Source organism: Marmota marmota, unplaced genomic scaffold, assembly GCF_001458135.2.
Source record: "Marmota marmota marmota unplaced genomic scaffold, marMar, whole genome shotgun sequence".
NCBI lineage: Eukaryota > Metazoa > Chordata > Mammalia > Rodentia > Sciuridae > Marmota > Marmota marmota.
In genome coordinates this window covers 1,934,807-1,956,761 of record NW_025999853.1, presented here as the reverse complement: position 1 = coordinate 1,956,761, position 21,955 = coordinate 1,934,807, and the positions used below count along the sequence as shown (strand labels likewise).

The following is a 21,955-nucleotide window of genomic DNA, read 5'->3' as shown; positions in this document are numbered from 1 at the left end:
AGGGTGCAGTGGACAGGGCCGCCTTAGCAAGGCTCCCCAGGACCAAATTATAAACCAGGGATAGTCAGGAGTTGCCCAAAATTAAACAAGGGGCACTCTGGGAAGGGCTCCAGGGAGGCTGTCCCCCACAAGCAGCCGCACGAGGCCATTTCTCCTACCCTGTTCTGGGACATGCTAAATGGCCTCTGTGAAACCTGTTTTAACTGCAAATAGGAAGACTTTCAGGAATCAAACAAAAATGCTACGCTCATTTCCTGAAGCACTCACCCCACCCAAGTCGGTTGTTGGCTCATAGAAAGCCACCCCTGGCCACCCCTGCGTCTCCCTGCTACTCCGACCTCTCCTCACTGGCGACAAGCGCTGGCTGACCGTTTTCATCCCAATCCTTCACTTGCAGGTGATGCCGCAGCAGCTCAGAGGGAAGTGACTACTCAGCCACACATCTAGGGACGGGGACTTGAACCCAGGACTCTGACCCCAAAGCCTCCCTGCTGATCACTTAATGGCTGCATGACGTCCGAGGAGGTCTTCCTCTTCCTTGGCGCACCTCCTGAGTGGCAGCTGCTGGCACAGGAGCAGGAACCCTCTCGTGCCCCATGTGTGCCCTCTAGTTTCCCAGAGGGCAGGTTCGGGGTGGCTGCCACTCGGGCAGCACGGCCAGCCGCTATTGCTGTTCACGGGAGCCCTCAGTGGCTGAGCGGAGGGCCCCTGGGGAATCGCCTGGAGAGCCTGGGGAGGGTCTGCGGAGCTGGCGGGTGCCCAGGGGCGAAGGGGAGCCAAGGGGAGCCATGGCTGGGGCCCAGTGCAGACTGTGGCGGGCGGAGCCACGCCCTCCGTGGTGGCTTCCTGCGGGTTCCAGTCCAACTCCCGAAACCCAAGCAGTTGCCTTTTTAGGCCATAATCGAGCAGGACACAACCAGAGGCTAAATTAGGACTCTCAGGAAATGACGAAACTGAAAGTAAATGGGGTGACCAAAAAGCTCTCCTTTCAACTGGGAATGTGCTTCCTCGGTTCCCTGACTTCTTGGCGCCCCCAACACCCGGGGACCTGCTGTTCCTCCGGAGTCCCCTTAGGAGCCTCGGCTCCCTTCCCTTCCCGCTTCTTTTTTTGCTCATCTGTTTATTCATAAAACAAACTGCTGGCCTCGAGGCCGGCCTCTCTGCTAAGCCTGATCCCGGTGGAGGCGCCCTGAGCTTCTCCAGCCCCAGACATCAGGACCCTGGCCAAGTCCTCAGAGCCACCGGGGCTCCTCACAGGGCCACCGCCCACAGCACTGGTTCCTCGCCCCGCCCTGGCAATGGTTTCCCGAGCCCTTTAGCCTCACAGTCATTTTACAGGTGAGGGAAACGAGGCTCAGACAGGCCACCAAACCCAGGTTCAAACGGAGACCATGTGGCTCCCATGCCCTGCTCAGCTTCCCATGACCACCTCCCCGATGAGGACACTGGGGTTACGGGCAGAAACCACAGAACCCTGTGGTTCAGCGGCCAGGCAGGACGCGTCCTCCAAGCAGTGCGCCCACCTCCCTGCTGGTCTGAGCTAGGGACTCTATACCCACATGCCAAATTGCCAGAGCTGGAGGAAGAAGGTGGCAGTGGCCTGTGCAAACCCTTAGCCTTCCCTAAGCCTGGCCCCTTGAGCTGGACCACCTAATCCCCACAGCCTGGGCACCCCAAGGTTCCAGCTCACGGACCCCGGAGGCCTCTTCGCAGACGCTGGAAGCCCTGTTCCTGCTTAATCAAGGATGTATGCGACAGACCCTTGGCTTTGGTTTTCCCGTTCCCCATCCATCCCAGGCAGAACACATGCTCTCGCTCCTGTGGCAGCTGATTTTGAGCTGAAAGAAGTTATCAAGTCCAGAATTCCACCATTAAGGAAGATTCTGCGAGAACAACTGTCCCAACATCACAGAAATCTTCAAAGTCATCAGCCTCACTTATCAACTAGTACACGGTGAGGACAGCAGGCAACTCCATGATGAAGGAACAAAGGTCCCACAGAGTTAATCCCGTAGTGGGCGCCAGGACAGATGCACCCACACCAGCTGAAGTGGCAGTATGAGCACCGAGGTACAGATCAGACATAAAGCCAGCCCTGGTCACTGTGGAACCCGCACCCGAGGCGGGGGACACCCACCAGGGAGATGTGCAGGAAAGATGAGCGGACAATCGCTGGCCGTGTGACCTGGGCCACTGCCACCATTGACTCCACTTGTGAATGCTGATAACGCCTCGTGCTCCTTCCCCGTTTTACTCCTTATTCCACGTGCGTTTCATAAATGCACTTGACACTGGACAGCACACCCCCACCACGGGCACACCCCCATCAGGGGAGGGCCACACCAATAACACTCCACCTCCAGACTCCAGGAAGGCCGAGCAGAGGGAGACGGGACTCAAGTGAAAACACACGAAAGCTCGGGTGTCACGAATGGGATGTCACCGTGGTTACCGCATCAAGCTGCATCCTTGAAGCTGGGCAGAAAATTGGTGGGGGAGGGAGGAGATGGTAGAAAAGCATCTCAGGCCAAGGGAGAGAGTGGGAGCCAACATTCAGAAAGAGAGCAGTCGTTTGTAAATTATATATAAGTTGGGCTGGGGATGTGGCTCCAGGATAGAGCACTTGCCTAGCATGAGCCAGAGCCTGGCCTCCATCCCCAGCCCTGCAAGAAATGAATTATATAAAAGTGATGTGACCAGGGACATCAGTATTTTCTCAACCTCAGCACTGTGAACATTTGGGGTCAGATAAAACTTCGTTGTGTGGGGATGGTCTGTATATTGTAAGGTATTTAGGGCTCTACCAATTAAAGGCCAGTAGTCCTCTGTCCCCTGTGTGACAGTAGAAAACATCCCCAGACATTGCCCAATGTGGGGACTAAGAGGAAAACCACCCCCAGCTAAAGCAGAGTGGCCAGATGAACAGTGTCTTTCCCAGAGATGGAGACCCAGAAGAGGTGGCAGGCCTGGGAGACACGGTGTGGAGAAGGAGGGTGGGATTTAAGGTGCTGGTGGGAACAAGATCACCGTGAAGCCAGGGTCCTGCACGGCCAGTTGTCTCTAGGCTCTGAAGCACCCATACTAGATCTCTTCCACGAGACAGTCCTCAGGGCAAAAGGACCCTGGGACCCAAACAATGACCAGCATGGGTGGCACTTTCAGCCAGGAATGACTGTTCTCCTTGTAACAGACTGTAGTTTTAAATTATTTTGACAGTTTGGAAGATTGAACCCTACCATTGAGCTAACTCCCCCACCCTTTAATTTTTTTTTTTTTTTTTTTTTTTTTTGAGACAGTGTTTTGCTAAATTGCCAAGACTAACCTCAAACTGGCAATCCTCCTGCCTCAGCCTCTCCAGTCAGTTTCTGGGATTACAGGTGTGCAACACCACACCCAGCATAGTAAAATCAGAGCTGACCTAAATTCAACCTATATTCATCTGCATATACATTGTGTATATAACAAATCCAGGGCCCAGCCCTTTTAAAACATTTTTAATTGGACAGGGTCTTGCTAAATTGCCCAGCTGGCCTTGAACTTGCAACCCTCTGGCCACAGCTTTAAAGATCCCAGAGATTATAGGCTGGCCCAGCTTTAAAGATCCCAGGTGCCTGAGATGTAGCACTTGCCTAGCATGCATGAGCCTCTAAGTTCAATCCTCAACCCTACAAAATATAAAGACCCAGAACACCCCAATTTAAAAATAAATCAGCAAACCAGGAAAAGGAAGCTGACATGCCTCCCGGGCAGGGTACGAAGCTCCCTCCCAATCTCCAACTCAGAAGCTCAGCCTGTGATTCACAAGCAAAGTTCACCTGCGTCACACGGTCCAGGTGCGGGTCCAGGTGCGGTCCAGATGCGTAATGGAGACAGGTGCAGCCACGTGTGGGGGCAGGGATTGCTCCCATGGCTGTGCCAGCCTGTCCCGTCCTGAGAATTCCACCAAATGCTACTTAGTGAATGTTTTATGGCCACGCAGGCTTAGTCCAGGGAGTCCATGGCTCCCACTACTGTGACCCCAGACAGATCATTTCCCACCCGGAGCTCTCCCCGGCACTCCTCAGACCCCCCGAAGCACCTCCCCAAGAGCGGCTGCCAGTGGAGGACCCACAAGCAACATCCCACCCTCCTTCCCCACACAATGTCTCCCAGGCCTGCCACCTCTTCTGGGTCTCCATCTCTGGGAAAGACATTGTCCACCTGGCCACCCTGCGGTAGTCACCATAGACTCCTCACCTGGAGTTTAGCAGCCTCTACATCATCTCCTCCTCGGGGGCTGCTACAATGCCTCCCTCCTGGCCTCCCCGGCCTCTCCTACAAGGCCCTCAATTCAATCCTCCCAGCTACCTTCAGGGTGACTGCAGCTCACATTTCTGTTTACACTACCTCCTATTTTATGGATATTAGTAGTGGCCCAGGTCAGACGGTTGAACAGGTCCACACCTCCTCCAAACCCCCAACATCTCGCCTAGTGAACAAGCCTTTTGTGACCAGCTGATGACTCTCCCAAGCTCCCTCTGCCCTTCCTTTCTGCAGCTGTCCTTCTCGACTCCACTCAGTCAATTCCCTGTTCACATCCCACGCTGCTCACTGCTCGGGCTTCAAAGAAGACATGTCCTCTGTCCAAGGACCCTCTTAGATCTCAGCTCACACGTTCTGCCTCTGAAAGGCCCTGCTCCCCCACGGACCCCCCTGGGCGCTGCACTCATCTCCACCGCAGTAACCTGAACAGCTGGATTGTAATTACTTGCAGTTGTATTTGAAGACAGGGATCAGGTCTCAATCATTACAACTCCAAATGTCTAGCACAGGCCTAGAGCAGGGCTCCGCTCGGGAACAAATGAATGAGTGCACTCATCAGTCAACCAACAAGGAACGAGGCAAAGGCGTGGGAGGAGTGAACAGGGAGGTTTCTAAGAGGTAGAAATCCTCAGGCTGCGTACAGAGGAGGGAGCAGGGAGACTCAGCCTGCAGACACATGTGAGGGACACGGCCACTTCATCTGCCACACAAACCATGCCGTTCACAGACTGATTTTTATACCCTGAATCAGAAAGGAAATTTTGGGGCTTTTAATCTACAAAGAGAAATAGTGAAGATCATTTATTGCCTACCCCCAAGAAGCTCTGAATAAAATTAAGTGATTGGCAGAGGTGGAGGCACCTACCACCTGCTGCCAGACCAACACCCAGGAAAGGACACTGGCTGAAGGGACCCTGTACCCACTGGGATGCCATGAGCAGGTCCCAGAAGCCCTCGGCCTGTGCACCTGCCTAGCAAGTGCCACTGCCACCCACCTCCGGTGTCAACTCAGAACACAGAGATGGAACTTGCAAAACCCCCAGCCATGGGCAGGGGACATGGGTTCTGCAAATCCCAAGGTAACTGCTTGTCATGCACCACAATGGAATGGAATAGGCATGACTTTGGGGTCAGACAGACCTGGGTTTGCATCCCAAGTCCCCTGCACACAATTCCTGTGATCTTGAAGCTATTAGCACCTCAAAATCCTAGCTTCAGAAAAAGAAAAAAACAGCTCCAGCCCAGGGAGCACCTAGGCACCTTAGCGAGAACCCGTCTCAAAATGAAAAATAGAAAGGGCTGTGGAGGCAGCTCTGTGGTGGTAAAACCCCCCTGGGTCCAACCCCCAGGAGCAAAAGGAACCTCCATCAGAGGAACTCAAGTTTTGGCACAGAATCTGATTTTTGCCACTCTTCTACTCTGACCACTGACCTCGTGACCCACCCGGCCTCCCTAGGAATGACACTGAAGTTTCTGGAAGCCCCACCAGCAGAGGACAAGGACGCAGAGCAGCACTACACACCAAGACCCTCAGGGCCTGTCAGCGCTGTCCAGTGGGGTGGGCACCGGGGGCACCCCAGGAGGAAGGCTCCAGGCTGGCCTGGGACATGCTGCTGACGGGCTGCACAGGCCTGCAGAGAGCTGGGTGGGGGTTTGAATCTGGTGGGGCACCTATCCCCCACGCCTCAGCTTCCCCACCTGCGAGATGTCCTACCTACAGGCAAGGGCAGCCCTCAGCTCAGCAGGACAATGAAGTCTTCCCGCCAAACACCAGGGCTAGAGAGCGGTATCTACAGGGAGGTCCTGAGGTGGCCACTCTGCCCTGAGAAGAGAGCACTGACCTTATAGCAGCCTTCCCACCAACCCCACCCATGAGCTAACAGTCCCCAGGCTGGGGGCCCACAGGGGTCCTCTGGCTGCCCAGAGCCCAAAAGATAGAAGCCAAAGAGGAACAGAGGGGCTGCGGGTGCCCCCTCCCGCCTCAGGAATGTTGTTTGCTTACAGAAGAAGCTGAGGCTTGTTTCCATTAGCCCTCTTCCCACCCCAGCTCTGAGCTCCTGCTGATGCTGAGCAGATAAGGAAACCAGACCAGAGAAAAGGCCAAGCAGGAATGTAGCTCCAGAGCCCAGAGCCCATCCCCTGCCCTTCCCTCCTCAGAGGCTGCACAAAGAGGTTGGGTGACTCCAGAGGACCCAGGGACACTGAGTCACACTGTGTAAGGCAGGGTCTGTTGGTACCTAGTAGAGCCCAGGCCGTCAAAAAGGACACCAGCACATCTCTAAAATGTGCTGTACCACACAATTTTTATCTGTCAATTCAAAAATAATTTTTGGCAGTGCTGAGGCTCAAAGCCGGGGCCTAGGCCAAGCAAGTACTCAACTTTGAGTACACCCCCGGACCAGTGATTTTTTCAAAATGACACTAGAATTGAAAGAAACTGACCAAATCATGTTAAAAGCATGAACAAATATGTTATGTATGATTTTAGTGCACTTTAAAAAAAAAAAGAGACACCAGAATTTTGTGTAGATTTCTTGCTCCTACACAGTAAAGGGGTGGGGGCAGGGTGTTTACCTTGGGATGAGATGAAGTCCCGGAGCTGGAAAGGGGGCAGCTTACCCAGGATCTTATCAGCCATTTAGGAATGTGGACTTTATTGTAGGGACAAAGAGGGAAGAGGGGAGGATGACATCATGAGATTTGTATTTTAAAGAGATCACCCTTCCTGACCTTAGCTGAGGGAAAGTACCCTGCCAGGCCAGGGGGGTGGCGACCGAAAGGGGAAGGCCAGCCTCCCTGCCTAGGCTGGGAGAGGGATCAAATGCTGTGGGAAGAGGCAGCAGCCAGATTCCACCTGAGACTCCAAAGAACCTGGCGCAGGGAGGGTCCTGGGACTTGACATCGCCTCGCCTTCACCCCCCAGGTGAGAAATGACTGTATCCCAGGAGCTCCAGGGCCAGTTCTTTCCAAAATATCTTGGGCACAGACCTCAGGTGGCACGTGTCACACTGACTGCACGGTACTGTCCAACAGGGTCTCCCCAACTAAGAAGATACTGTCTCAGGGCCACGGATCCGCAGCCCCAGGACTTCTGCATAGAAACCCTCTCTAAATGAGGGACCAAATCAGTCAGGGTGGGATGCAGTGAGCTGGGGACAGCCTAGTCACTCAGCATGGTAGCCCACCTGGCCTAGAGAAGCTACCTGGCCTCTGGAACACACCAAGTCCCTCACTCAGTGTCTCCCGCCTCCCTTCCCAGCCCCTGGTCTGCCACACTCCACTCCAGAGCACAGCCTGTGCTCCCGTCCCCGCCCAGGCAGGCTGGACGCCCTTCTAGATTTCTCCACTGTGCCGGCCCTCCAGGCACCTTTCCTAACACCTCTGCTTCTCTGCCTGCCTCCCTGCCATCTGCCCTGAGACCTCCTGGAAGGCAGGACTGTCCCCTTGCCCCTCTTGTCCAAGCAGTGACTGAGCCCCATGGTGGTGAACTGGCAGATGAGGTCCCTGCAATGTTGCTCACAGTACTTGACCCGTTTGCAGGTGCCTGGGTGTGTTTCCTGGGATCCTGGCTGTCCACAGAATGGCCATGCTGAGGGCCACCCCTATTGTCCTCAGGGCTAAGGTCCACAGGATGGAGGGAAAGGGGAGGAAGAAAGGAAGGAGTGGGGTAGGCAGCTGTGGCCCAGATGAGCCTTCTACAGGGGCATGGCTTTGCCTTAAACTGGCTCAATATTTTTGCAGTGAGATCACACGTGTGTCTCACCTACTTGGTAATGAACTTTCACTCAGCCGCAAGAAACTGCAAAGAAAAGCAAGTTGCAGGAGCGCCTCCAACCTCACCTCCCCCAGGTCTGAAAGGGCGGACAGAACTCCTTGGCTGGGTTCTGGATGGAGGTGCTGGGCGCCTGCCAGCCCTCCTGCAGGTAACCCCCCTGAGCCCGCTGGGGGCTGCCCACACACGCAGGGGCAACCTGAGCCCTGCAGACTCCTGCAGCGAAGCGGTCCCTCCCCTTCTGTCCCTCCCCTTCAGTTCCGCTGATAGAATGGATTTTCTTTCCTCAAACATGTGAGCACAGTTTGCTGAAACTCAAGGCAGAAAAATAACCATACTCAAAAGATTTAATTATATGGCCTCCGACTCAATGGGAAAGTGCAGAACATGGTTTTCTGGGCCCCCATCATCACTGCTGAGAAGTCCAGTCCAAGGTCGGGAACTGGACAGTTTTTGAAGACCACTCAGTTCACAACCCACCAGACATTTGGGGTGGTTACTCTCTTTGTAATATTTAAAATAGTTTTCTATTTTAGTTTCTCTTAATTTGTGCATGGTAGGGAGAAGTGCTGGATCAAACCCAGAGCCTCACCTGTGCTAGATTAAGTTCTGCAGCAATGAGCTCTGCTCCAGTCCCTAAGGAATGATTTTTAAAACGGAGTTATATTGCCACTTCCACTGACAGCCTTCCTGCCTCTCTTCCTGGGGAGGGAGCTATAAGGCAGGGACAGAATCTGGTCACCACCAGGTCCTCACTGCCCAACATAAGGTGTGTGCTGAATAAAACCTGATCTAAAGTGACCCAAAGCAATGGGGGAGTATACAGACTTCCCAAGGGTCCAAATTCCAAGAGTCAAGTCTAATAAAAATAAAATCTCTGCCGTTCATTCTCCCTGGTTTCCGGTACTGGGGTTTGAACCCAGAGGCACTCTTCCACAGAGCTATATCCCAGTCCTTTTTATTTTTTATTTTGAGACAAGAGTCTCACTAAGCTGCTGAGGCTGGCCCTGAACTTGTGATAGATCCGACTGCCTCAGCCTCCCAAGTCACTGCGATTACAGGTGTGTGCCACCACACCTGGTTTCTGTCATACACATCTAAGTGACTAATGTTAAGCCCAATAACCCCAGACCTTATTGTCCAAACATCAGTGTGACTACCACACCGCTTGCCTCTCCCTTTAGCGGGTCAGAACAGGGCTTCTCGGCGACTGTCCTCCTGCCATTCCACTTTACTGCCAGCTGTATCTGATGCACACTAATCTGTTCTGTTTCTAGGAGACACATGGCCGGCCACAGATCAACAACAATCTTCCTGAATCAATCAGTCATTTAAGTGGACTGATGAGCCTCATCCCTGAGAAGGAGAGGCTTTCCAAATGTGAATGTTCACGCTTGACCTTCACAGCCGCCTTAGACCCAGACGCGGGAGGCTGATGGATTGGATGAGAGATGCCAGACCCAACACTTAGCCAACAGAATACAAGTCAGGGTAACCTGGCCCCCTGGGCCTCAGTTTCTCCACCTGTAAATGGGACAATCGCAGCTGCCCCCAGGACAACCAGGAGGAGCAGGAGAGGATGTGCAGGTGAGGTGCACCCCCACCCCACTGCCCAGATCTGGCTGCCAGGCCATCCCTGCCCCTCCTCTGTGCATTGTGGGCATCCAGCAGCCACCAGTGGCACAGTGCTGAGTGGCCGTGGCAGGCCAGGCCCTCCCCCACACCTCAGCCCCTTTCCAAGACGTCTGTGCCCGGGTGAGCTCACAATGAGTCAGTCAGAGACCAGAGACGCTGCCCTCAGCCCCCTTCAGGGGTTTGGAGTCACATCCTGCCTAACCCAACTCAACGTGATTTATTCCACCCCAGGAATGCAGCTCATTTCCCAGAATTTGGTCAAGCCCTTCAGTCAAGGAGTTTGATCCTGCAGGGTCTCTGTCCCTCTGCAGACTCAGCCACAGCGGCAGCTAGGACTCCCTGCAAGACACAGCTGACCACAGACCCCCAGGAGAGAACACGGGGCCCAGACATCCCATGCTGGGCTCCAGTTTTGTTTAAATCTCAAACCACAGTGGAATTATACATGTGTGCACGTATGCACGCACGTGTGTGTATATATATATATCTTTTATGCATTTATTTTTTGTGGTGCTGGGTTGGAACCAGGGCCTCACATGTGCTGGGAAAGCACCCTGCCATGAACTATATCCCCAGCTGTTTTTTAAAAATTTTAAAAGTTGAACTTTTCATCACAAATGCAGACAAACATGTGGAACAAAAGCTTCACGAAATGATATATACATGCTGTGCACGCTGGTATTTTCCATTCAAGCCTATTTTATTTCACTTCTAAAAATACTACGTGCCACCCACTGAAGCGATTTGCCGACCCACCATGAATCTCAGATGACAGTTTGAAAAACCTGATCAACCCTCACTGGGCAGAAGAGCCACAGACTACTCCAGTGACTGGCCCAAGATCACATGGTGAGTTAGGCCAGGCAGAACTCCAGTCCAAAGCCAAGGGGCATCTCTGTGGGGACCCAGCCCCAGGCAGGTAAGATGGCAGCTGTAGCAATTCAACAACCTGGCACTTGTCAGACACGCTCATCTCACAGGCTTAAATTGCAGGCTCCTGCCAACCTTGACAGAGCTAAGGCAGGTGCCATGCTGTCCCCTTTGCATAAACAGGAGGGACTTGGAGGCTCAGGGAGACTGACAGCATGGTGCGTGCACACCTGTACTCCCAGCTACTTGGGAGGCTGAGGCAGGAGGATTGCAAATTCACAGCCAGCCTCCACAACTTAGTGAGACCCTATTTCAAAATAAAAAATTAAAAGGGCTGGAGGTGTAGCTCAGTGATAGAATACTTGCAGGCAAGTATGTGTGAGGGCCCGAGTTCAAGCCTTAGGACCACCACCTAAAAAAAAAAAAAACGAAGGAAAAAAATCCAGGTGGAAGAACAAAGAAGAGTCCAGGGTGACAACAGATCAAAGCTGGTCATATTCAATACAGTTAGACGCCACTCCATCTCCAGCCTAGCGCATGCTGAAAGGACGCCCAGAAGTGACAGGACAGCTAATCCGAGAGACGAGGGAGGCCTCTGTCCTGGGGAGGTGGGCATGCTGCTTCCCAGCTATACTCCTGGGACAGCAGAACCCCTCATGCCTGATGTACTTGGCCCTTGACTGACACTGACACACACACACACACGGTATCAACAAGAAAGCCAGGGTTTCTGTTTCTCTAGATTGGCGGCGAGGACCCTGAGAGAATGTGCTGAAGGTGTGAACCTGTGTCTGACATGGAGGGGCGCAAAGAGCTCAAGTGCAGTCCATGGACTTCCTGGAGACCCCTTGTTCCCAGCTCAAAGCGGGGGAGGCACTGTGGCCCCCTTTCCCACCAAGGTTAAGGCATGAGGACCTGGAGAGGGATCCCCTCCTTCCTTACCCTCTAAGACACAATGGTCTCATGAAGAGGTCTGTGGGGTTGTGCCCAGGACAATCTACAGTGGGAGTCTGCGTGGGAGAGGAAGAGAGGTCACTGCCCCTGGGCCACAACAAGCCCCCTAACAGCCTGGCCTCCAAGAAGAAACCTGAGACTGAAGGGCTTCCTGTATCTCCTCCCCACTTTTCTGCCCCACGGGACTTTCTCAGCTGAGCCAGTGGTGCCAGCCCTGGGCACGAGAAGGCACACAGAGCAGAGCCAAGCTTTCCAGAGAAGTTGGGGGACAAGTGGCATCCGCCTGCCCAGGGAAGACGATCCAGATACAGACAATGGAGTGAAGATAAAATCCATTTATCTCACACTTAGGAGAATAATTAACTTACAGTTCCTAGAGCGGCCTGCATGGCACCCTTGTCTGAGGCTGGCCAAGCCCAGATGACCTGGAGCAGGGAGCTGCTGGCAGGATGACCTCAGCACGTCCTTCACCAGCAATCTGGCTGCTGCTTATTTTACCACCCACCAAGAATCGCTCCTCTACCAGAACCACAATCTGGTTCCAAAGTGGCCAAGGCTGCACTTGAGAAGAGGAAGAAACGGCACTGCCCCGAGCTGCAGCTTGGGCCACACCATCCCATTGGGGGCTGAGCCCTGCCCCGCCCCGCGCACACACCTGTGCAAGAAGACACACCCACACAGAGATGGTTACACACATGCACACAAGAGCGGGCTGGGGTCAGGGCAGAACCTGAGGCTCTCCTGAGTCAGGCTGGCCTGGATGTGGGTGCCAGTTCCTGCACTCACTGGCTAACTGGCCCAGTTATTTAATCATTCTGAACCTCCTTTCCTTCATCTATGAAACGGAAACTACCAAGCCCCCTTCGCAGGACAGTGTGGACAACTAAGTAAGAGCCACTGGTGCTGTGTTCTGAGAGCTTCCCAAGTGACCGCCCTGGACATAGCAGCCCTCTGAGGTAGGGGTGTCTGAAACCCGGCTGTTGTTGGCGTCTGCACTCTGCAGGTCTCACTGGGGACTCTGACCCCTGCCCCTGAAGATGCACCGAGGCAGCAGATGCACAGGGACATCTTGCCAAGCTCCTGGTAGGACCTGACAAACAGCAGCTGTGATGTGACAGGAAGAGGTAAGTGCAGAGGGGACCCTGAGCTTCCCTTCCCACAGCAGAGACGGCCTGCTCCGACTTCCCTGCAGACACCTCTGAACCTGACTGCTCTAGGAGGGTGGGTCGTTCCCCATCACTGCTCCTCCCCTGTCTCGGAGGGGAGGGCCCAGAACAACCAGGAGTCCAGGACTCCCAACCCACCACAACCAATCAGGAATGTCCCAGGGTCTGGGCACCACAAAGCTGCCTGGTAGAGCCGGAAGAGCCTGAGTCTGGCCCCAGACCCTGATCCCGGCTCAGGTCTGCAGGAGGATCACATTCTTTGCATTCTTGTCTGAAAGCCAGAAGAAAGGGGCTGGGCAGGCTGGGCCGGGGGCGGGGATCCACTCTCTCAAACCAGAGATGATTAAAGCCTGGACTTGTCCAGGAGGGGAAGAGCAGGCCCTCCGAAGCCTCCCTGGAACACACTGCTCTTCCAAGAACACGTGTGATCCTGCAGTGGCCACGAGTTCAGGGCCTTGCACCTGGAAGCCCCCTCGGCCAGGCATCCCGTCTCCCCACCGTGAGAACACAAGGCTCCAGGGCTCTGTCAGTTCCTCAGTCTCAGGCTGAATGGAGGCCACTATTCTTCCTCCTGAGGAGAGAGAAGCCCAGCACTCACTGCAGATGGAGCAAGGGAGGAGTGGGGACAGTGGGGGAGGAGAGCGGGGACAGTGGGGGAGGAGAGCGGCACTGGGGAGGGCGTGCGGGTTCCACAGAGCCTGCAGCTAGGCAAGTGGATCTGTGACAAAGCTTGCACGGCTTGGCTTGGCGCTATACAGCCTCCTCCTCCTCCACAGGAACCCGGTGGGTGGTGGGGGTGGCAGGCCGGCTGCGCGGAAGGCAGGCGGAACAGCATGCTGGTGGGCTGGGGAGGAGGCCGCGGGGGAGGCCAAGAGAGAAGAACAGGAGCCAGGTGCCCCGGGACTAGGCGAGCGCACCCCACCCTGCCTGCCCACCCGCACTGCTGGCCACCTGAGGGTCTCAGGCGGAAGAGGGAGAGCTGGATTTGACACCTGGCACTACGAGGCCAACAAGGAACCAGGACTCCGTAACCACTGTTGCACAGTCGCAGTCTACGAAACCCAATGTCACAAACATCACCCACACCAGTTTAAGTGACATGAGAAGGGGCGGGGGGAGCAGACGTGGAAAATAACTGGCCTGAAAATCAGAATCTGGGAAAGGATCTTAGATCCTCACTTGCTACCTGGTCTTGTTGGGTTCCTGGAGTCTCAACATTCCCTGCTATAAAACGGGGATGCTAATACTGCCACCCTCACGGGATTGTGAGACTTTAATTATAATAACCTGGATATGGCATAAAGCTTTATATATGGCATAAAGCTTTATAAAGTGATAGGAAAAACAGGTTAAAATAGATGGGGGGGGGGTGACTGGGGACTGAACCTGGGAGCTCTGATCCATTAAGCCACATCCCCAGCCCTTTTTACTTTTTATTTTGAGTCAGGATATTGATAAACTGCCCAGGCTGGCCTTGAACTTACAATTCTCCAGACACTGGGACCACAGGCGTGCATCACTGCGCCACTAAAACAGGTTTGTTTTTTTTTTTTTTTGGAACAGGAATTAAACTCAAGGACACTAGAACCCTGAGCCATACCCCCAGCCCTATTTGAATTTTATTTAGAGATAGAGTCGCACTGAGTTGCTTAAGACCTTGCTTTTGCTGAGGCTGGCTTTGAACTTGCAATCCTCCTGCCTCAGCCTCCTGGGCCGCTGGGATTACAGGCGGGTGCCATGGCGCCTAAAATAGATTTTTAATATATAAGCAGTCACCATGCTGGGCAAACTGCACATGAATGAAACAGTAACTGAGCACCAAAACCCTCTGTGGTATTTCTTCTCCTCACACACAGATAGGGAAGACTGAGGCACAAGGTGGCAGAACTTGCCCAGGGTCCGTCAGCTGGCAAGTGGGAGAGTGGGGGTGAGGGCAATGGGCGTGAGCAGGAGGCAGCAGGGGAGGGAGAGGGGAACGGAATCCAGATGCTCCCTTCATGGAGGTTAAGCCGCAGAAGCCAGGGAAGTAGAGCCCTCTACCCAAGGGCGCTTGGAGAAGCTGAACCAGGTCTGGACGACCCACATTCGGGGTCGAGTCCCTTCTCTTGTCTCCCAAGCACACAGGGAGGGCGTGGGACAAATCCTGGTGGTGACCCTGCAAGGGGAAGCGAGCTCAGCATGTCAGCTGGGTGGCCCTGCACTGCGGGCTGGAACAGTGGGCCCAGGCGTGGCACTCGGATGGCAAGCTGCAGGCTGGGGACCAGCTCAGTGGGTAGAGTGCTTGCCTCGTGCACAAGGCCCGGGGTTCAATCCCCAGCACAAAAAAGAAGGCGGTGGCGGCAAGCTGCGGTGCAGCCGCCCAACACTGGCCAGCAGCGCAGCTTAAGTTACAGTCCTGCGCCCATTTTCTACTCCTTGTTGGAGTATAAAGGGTTCATGGGGAGGGACCATCTCCAAGGACACTAGCCCAGGAGCACTGGGCAGAAGGCAGGGTGGACCAGGGCCCCTGAAGGAGAGATGAGGCGAGGCGTCACTAAGGGGATCCCAAGTGGAACCAGGGAGCAAGGGGACAGAAGCAGGACGGAAGGAGGAGGCGCAGAGGCAGGTGCAGGGAGGGCCTGAGGTTGATGGGTCCCTCATGAACCAGACACTACACGAGTGTGCTCCACATGACTGTCAGCTGCCCAGAGGACACCCAGAAGCAGGTTTCATCAACCTGTTCACAGGTGAGAAACTGGGACCCAAGCAGTTAGGTAAACAAATGGCAGAGCAGCATCCTGGAGGCAGGACTCGGTGCTCCTCCTCAATGAAAAAAGGCCAGTGGAATGTCCCTGGGCACCCAGAGCTCCATTCTGAGCCACGGTCTGCCTCTGTGCACACACCCTCACCCCTCACAGACTGGACATCCCCACCAGTTGTTGAAGCCTTAACCCCCAGTACTTCAGAATGTGACATTTGGAAATGAGGCCTTAAAAGAGGTAATTAAATTAAAGCAAGGTCCTAGGGGTGGACACCAATCCAGCATGATTAGTGTCCTGACACGAGACCAGGATACGGGCAGGCACAGAGGCCATGTGAGGACACAGGAGAAACAGGCTGCCTACAGGCTGAGGAGCGAGGCCTCACAGGAAGCCAAGCTCCGAACCTCGATCTTGGACATCCCCCTCCAGAACCCTGAGAATCCATTCCTGCTGCCCACACCCCCAATTTGTGGGGCTCTCTTAGGACAGTCCCAGCAAGCTGACACCTGCCCCTCACTTGACTCCTGTTCTCCATGCAAGTGCCACGGAGAGGGCCACAGCGAGGGTGTGGGCAGTGCCCTCAGAGTCCCCCACTAGCATGGAAACCACAAGGACTTCAGTGGCTCTATTAAATGAAGCATCCCAGAACCTAGAACAGTGTCATATAAACTAGAGGAAAATGGGATTTAGTCCAGTTGCACCTTCTGAACGTCCACCTCCTCCTCCCACTTTCTCTCTTCCTGTGCCTGCTCTCCCTCCTCCAATATAATCACTAATAAATGTCAGCCTAGTGGCTCACACCGGTGCTCCCAGCAACTCAGAAGGCTGAGGCAGGAGGATCACAAGTTTGAGGCCCACCTGGGCAACTTAGCCAGACCCTGACTCAAAAAATAAGAAGCAGCTGGGTATGGGGGTGCACGCCTGTGATCCCAGTGACTTGGGAGGCTGAGGCAGGAGGATCACAAATTCCAGGCCAGCCTCAGCAACTCAGCAGGACCCTGACTTTAAATAAAAAATTAAAAGGGCTGGGGATGTGGCTCAGTGGTAAAGCGCCTCTGGGTTCAATTCCTAGTACCAAAAAACACAAATAAATAGAGCTGACAGAGCACCCCGGGTTCAATCACCAATATCACAAAAAACAAACCAGCCAACCAAAAAGCCTGGCTGGCTAGTAAATATTTTTAAGTAGTATATATACTTTTAAAGACAGTCTTCAGCAAAACAGTAAAAAAGATGACAGGAATGAAGGAACGAGACACCTCACAGGGAGGGAGCATCGTGGTCTACCAAGTGCTGAAATCCTCCAAGGGTGTTTTATTATTAAAGCAATGACGCCAGGTCACCCTGTGCGGTGGCAAAAACAGCTTGGGTTAGGGTTCACTTCGTTGTTCTTGCTTTGGGTGCACATTTAAGGGGACGGGGTCACTGAGGAGACACCATGACAAACCTCAACCCAAGAGGCCTGGCACCCACACAAAGCCAAACTGCAAGCAGGGGAGGGGTGTGAGGGGCTGGATAAAGCCTAAAACACCCAGGGCCAAGGACAGCGCCATCCCCAGGTCCCAGGCCCCTTCGTCCCCCCTGCAGCAGGCATCCCCAAGTCTTTGGCTCTTTCCCAAACCCAGCTCCTCTCCTGCTAAGACAGCAGCACACTTCAGGTCAGACCGACTGGGTCTGAGCTGGGCTGGGGAAGAGAGGGAAGCACTACACCTGGCAAGGAAGCGACCCGGAACCGGAAAGAACACAAGGCCAACCAGCCCCTCCACCCCAGCAACCAGCCCAGGGCCAGCAGCCTCTCCCCGCTGCCCAGCCCCCCTCACAACAAGCATATATTGGCTCAAAAGCAGCCACTAGGATTCTGAAACTTCCTCTTTACAACAAAATTAAACTGTTGCAATTTACTGCTACAATCCTTGGATCCTGCCAGGGAGGAGAGCCACAGCAGAGCCCAAGGTGCCTGCTGTGGCATCTGGACACTTCAGAGACCTCCACCTCCATCCTCACCCCCCACGGCCTCCTACCCACTTTCTCTGCCAGGGCCTCCCAGGGGGCTGGGCCCCCCCACCTCCCGCTAGGGGGCTTTCTGGCCCAGGCCTTGTTGCCACCAGCACACACCAGGCGGGCAGCAGCAGGTGGAAGATCTTCTCCAAGGAGCTCTAGAAAGACTGCCCAGCTCTGGAGTCCACATGGCTAAGCTTTCTCACCACTAATGACAAAGTGGTTTTACCTGTTTTCCATCAACTGGATTTGGGCACCCAGAAAGCCACCTCGTCCTCTGACCCATCTCACACCACAACACCAGAGGGAAGCACTTGCTATTCCCAGGTCTAGACCCAAGCCCACCAAGAGCACAACCAGGACCTCTCAGGCACCTGTGGCCTGGCCTGGCCCGCAGAAAGCTACATGGATGCTCAGGAGGTATTTGCTGAATGAATGAATTTCCAAGAGTCAATAAAACCCATGGAACTTTCTGGCAATGTAAATAATGATTCTTCCCCTCAGTGGACCATAACATGGCGTTAAAATATTCATTGTGGAGACTGCTGCCACATAGGAAACTTCATATTCTAGCCGATAAGTGAGAACACACAGTATCCATTCTTACAATTATGTAAAATACGTGTGTGTGGACAGGAAACCCAGAGAGCCGCAAGAGTGGCCGGGGTGAGGGGGAAACGCACTTCCTGCCAGCTCCGTTGCTATAACCCTCACCCTACTCCTTACTTGTCTTGAAAAGGAAACTGATCCAATAACAATGATGCCTCTCAATATTCTGTGAAAAAAATCTCACCCCAAGTCCTTTGGGAATGATTCGCACCACAGCCAGAGGGCACAGGCAGAATTCCCAGCATTAATCCATTGGAGATTAATGACCTGGGAGTGGAGGCCTGCACTCCCACTTCCCAGGAAATGGCGCAAGGAAGCCTGGCTTAATGGGCTACCCCGGCCTGTGAGGGAGCTGGGCCCAGGAGCTCCCAGAGAAAAACCTTTTACCAGCCCAGGTGACTCACAAGGCTTTGGGCACCCTGAATCACCCCTGAACAGAACTTCGATGGCGTCTGAGTGACTGAACAAGGTCCCAGCCCTGAGCCCTGGACAAGCCCTGCCCTGTCCACACCTTGCAATCGATCAGTTCAGACGCAGCCTCCTCCAGGCAGCCCTCTTAGCCTCCCCAGGCTCCCGGCACCTGTACCTGCTAGAAGACATCAGCTCCCAGAAACGAGGCTCCACGTCTCCCTCCCCTGGCACCCCAGCACCTGGCCCAGTGCCTGGCACACAGGGAGAGCTGAGTATGGCCACCGAAGGACAAAGGGTGGGACAGGCGGACACATGAAAGCAAGAATGCAAGTTTGCAGATGCCGAGAGGAGCCCACCAGGAGAAGGTGGCAGGCCTCAGGCCCCTGGCCTGGCCGTACCTGGGGCCCAGCCAAAGTAGGCAGGCGCAGCAGGAATCCTTCAGGCCTGGATTCACGCCAGCAGCCCTTCTCTTCACCTGCCTTCCCTGAGGGCCAGCCACACTCACTTGAAATAGTCGCTTGGAGTTAAAGGTGAAGCTGGTAGCCAAGGCAACACGGCGACCCCATTGAGTGGGCAGCTCAGCATGGAACGCGAGGCCCCATTCCACCTGGGGCCAGAGCTCCGTGCCTCTGACAACCTCTGGGCCAACTGGCAAGGGGGGAGGCATATGCCCCTCATGGGTGCCCACCCGCAGGGCAAGGGCATCTATGGGGCCACTCCTCCAGCTACAATCACAGCACCAGAGTCTGACCCCTGCTTGATGACCTCATCTGGCAAAATGGGATGATTTCCTACCTCATGGGAACAAGGGGAAAACTCAGTGAATCAAACCACACAAAAGTATGAGCCCGGCACACACAGGAGCCCCACAAACTTAACCATGACGATTATCAACAAAGCTGGGGCCACAGCTCTGCCCACCCCTGTCCCTTCCTCCCTCGCCCCCTCCCACATCTTCCCTCTTCCTCGTGGGCAACTCCAGCCTCCAGAAACCTGGCTTAAGATGCTAGAAAGTCCCTGACCACTCAGACACCCCGGGCCCGCCTGCCGTCAAGTCCCCACGTCCTGACTCCCTATCAGAAGGAAAGGTTCCTTGGGGCCAGGGAATTCTTTCAACCTTCCAACTCTGGTGAAGCCACACCAAAGCCAGCACAGTGCAGGACACACAGCAAGACCTCGAGGAGTCCCTGTCAACTGATGGCAAAGAAACTGGAGGGCCATTCCCTTACATTCAATAGTGGGCTCTTAAATATTAGAAACCAGGGCTGGGGACGCAGCTCAGTGGCAGGGCATGTGCTTATTGGCAGGCTCAGGCCGGGTTCAATCCCCAACACCAGTGGGGGAAAGGAGGAAGAGGAGGAGAAAGAAAAACAATTCAAACTTTGAAACACCCCCCACCACCACCTTTCTTACCCCAGGGATTCCCAAGGGCGTCCCCAGCCCCACTGGGAGACATCATTACAAGGCACGCCTGAGTCTTTGGCTGCCTAGGCCTCTCTGTCCCCCAGCCCCAGCCCACACCTGAAGCAAAGGCATCAGGGAGACTCCAGTCCCATTCACGAAACAAGGACTGAGGGCTGACTGTGCCAGGCACGAGGCTGCGGCCTGGGGACAGCAATAAAAGGGACCTGCTTTGACCTCCAGCTCCTCACAGCCCAGTGAGCTCTAAACAGCTCCCTCCTCCTGCCCAGGGGAGGAAGTCACCCAAACTTCCAAAGCCTCTGCTCTTTGTGTTTATCAGACAGGAAGCTGCCCTCTGCAGCCCAGTGACTTCACGTAAAACACAGGAAGCAGTGGCTTCTGCGCAAGGACCACTCCAAATAAAGGTGCCTCCACGGCTTTGAGACCGATTATTTATTCATCTATTCATCTATTTCCTTTAATGCTCTGGCCAGCTCAGAGCGGCCTGACCAGCGTGTGGCATCAGGCTAGGAGCAAGCTGCTGGCCTGGGAAGCCCCGGCACCAAGGCCACGCGGTGCCTGCCGCCTGCTGGCAGCCTGGGACACCTTGTGGGACAAACTTAAAATCTCTAAAACTCAAACATATATTTCCTACCACCCGAGGATAAATGCTGCTGTCCATAATACAACACGGAGGAGGAGGAGGAGGACGAGGACAAGGACGTTTCACACAGATTCACAGTCCTCAGAGGCAGGCAGCTTGTGCTGGGGAGGCGGAAGCTCACTGGGAGGCAGAGCCTGGGGGGGTCCGGGTCTGCCTGCCCCCAAGCCCTTGCTCTGCTCCCTGTACCACGGGTTCTAGGTTGAGAATCCATCACCAGAGACGTTAAGTGAGTTAAAGTTACTGGAAGCCCCGATGGACGGGCCTGGTGAAAGGACAGTGGGCGCCATGTGGCTTTCTGAATGGCCCACCCCTGCCTGGCACCACCCCATGCGAGCGACTGACTTTTCTGAGCTGTGGGAACTTCCAGCCCAAGGGCCCCACCCACCTGGAAGAAGTTCAGAGAAACCCAAATCCCTCTCCCATTCTTTAACCTTGTCCCGCAAAGGAAAAGATTGGGGCGTGGAAGAGGACCTGGGTGGAAAGACCCAGGAGCGAGCGCGTGTTGCTGGCTAAACCACACAGAGCAGAGGGGATGGAGCCGCTTAAAAACTTTGAAACGCAGCCTCTGAGAGCGAGAACTGGGGCTGTGTGAAACCAGGAGCCAAGGTTTCCTACCATTCACAGAAGGAGCCTTGGCAAGCCACTCCTTCTTTAAGTGAGAAAAAAAAATTTTTTAATTAGCCAGGGACGGAGGTACACGCCTATAAACCCAGCAACTCAGGAGGCTAAAGCAGGAGAACTTAAGTTCAAGCCCAGCCTTGACAGATGAGCGGGACCCTGTCTCAAAAAAAAAAAATAAAAAGGGTGGGGCAAGTAGCTCAGTGGTACAGCCCCCTGAGTTCAACCCCCAGAACCAAGCCAGCAAACAAAGAAGAACTGAAGTTAAAGTGAAAGAAGGAAGAAAACCTAAGGCCCAGGTTTCCAACATGTAAATGTCCCTTTGGTCAGTGACAACCTTCTACAAGAAAGAAATCAGCTACAGCTCCCCACACTGGAGGGCGGTCATCGCAAGGGCCCACGGGGCAAGAGGGGCCTCCCTAGAAGGCCCCCTTTCTCTTCTGCCATAAGGACCCGGAGGTCCCCGGGGAAAGGCGGCTGCAAAAAGTGACTTCAGGGTGGGGCAAGACCAGCTACCTTCAAACCTCTCCACAGGCCTGGGCCCAACCTGCCTGGGCAGGAAGTCACACCCTTCAGTGGTGACTTCCTTCCCAGGTCCTGTGAGGCTCCCTGCAGCCACAGCAGGAGGGATGGAGAGGAAGACAGCTGCAGGAGAGTCCTCAGTCTGAGGCAGCCAGGGCCCTGCTCCGGCCACCTGCCTGGGCACTGACTCACCCAGGCTTGAAGGGGGCAAAACAGGGCCCAATTCCAGCACAGCCAGCCTCAGTTCCTTTTTAAAGACTCGCATCAGACCCAAGCGGCAGCTCCCCCTGTG

General features: G+C 54.5%; 1 protein-coding gene across 3 annotated transcripts in view; it reads right to left on the bottom strand.

Moving 5' to 3' along the window:
• Myh9 (myosin heavy chain 9) overlaps positions 1-21,611 on the bottom strand; it is a 75,646-nt gene extending 54,035 nt beyond the window's left edge. For all 3 annotated transcript variants that reach the window (XM_048802096.1, XM_048802103.1, XM_015482763.2), the window contains exon 1: positions 21,593-21,611. The gene's annotated coding sequence lies outside the window, so the exon portion shown is untranslated. The remainder of the gene's footprint in view (positions 1-21,592) is intronic.
• Between the last annotated feature and the right edge of the window lie 344 nt (positions 21,612-21,955).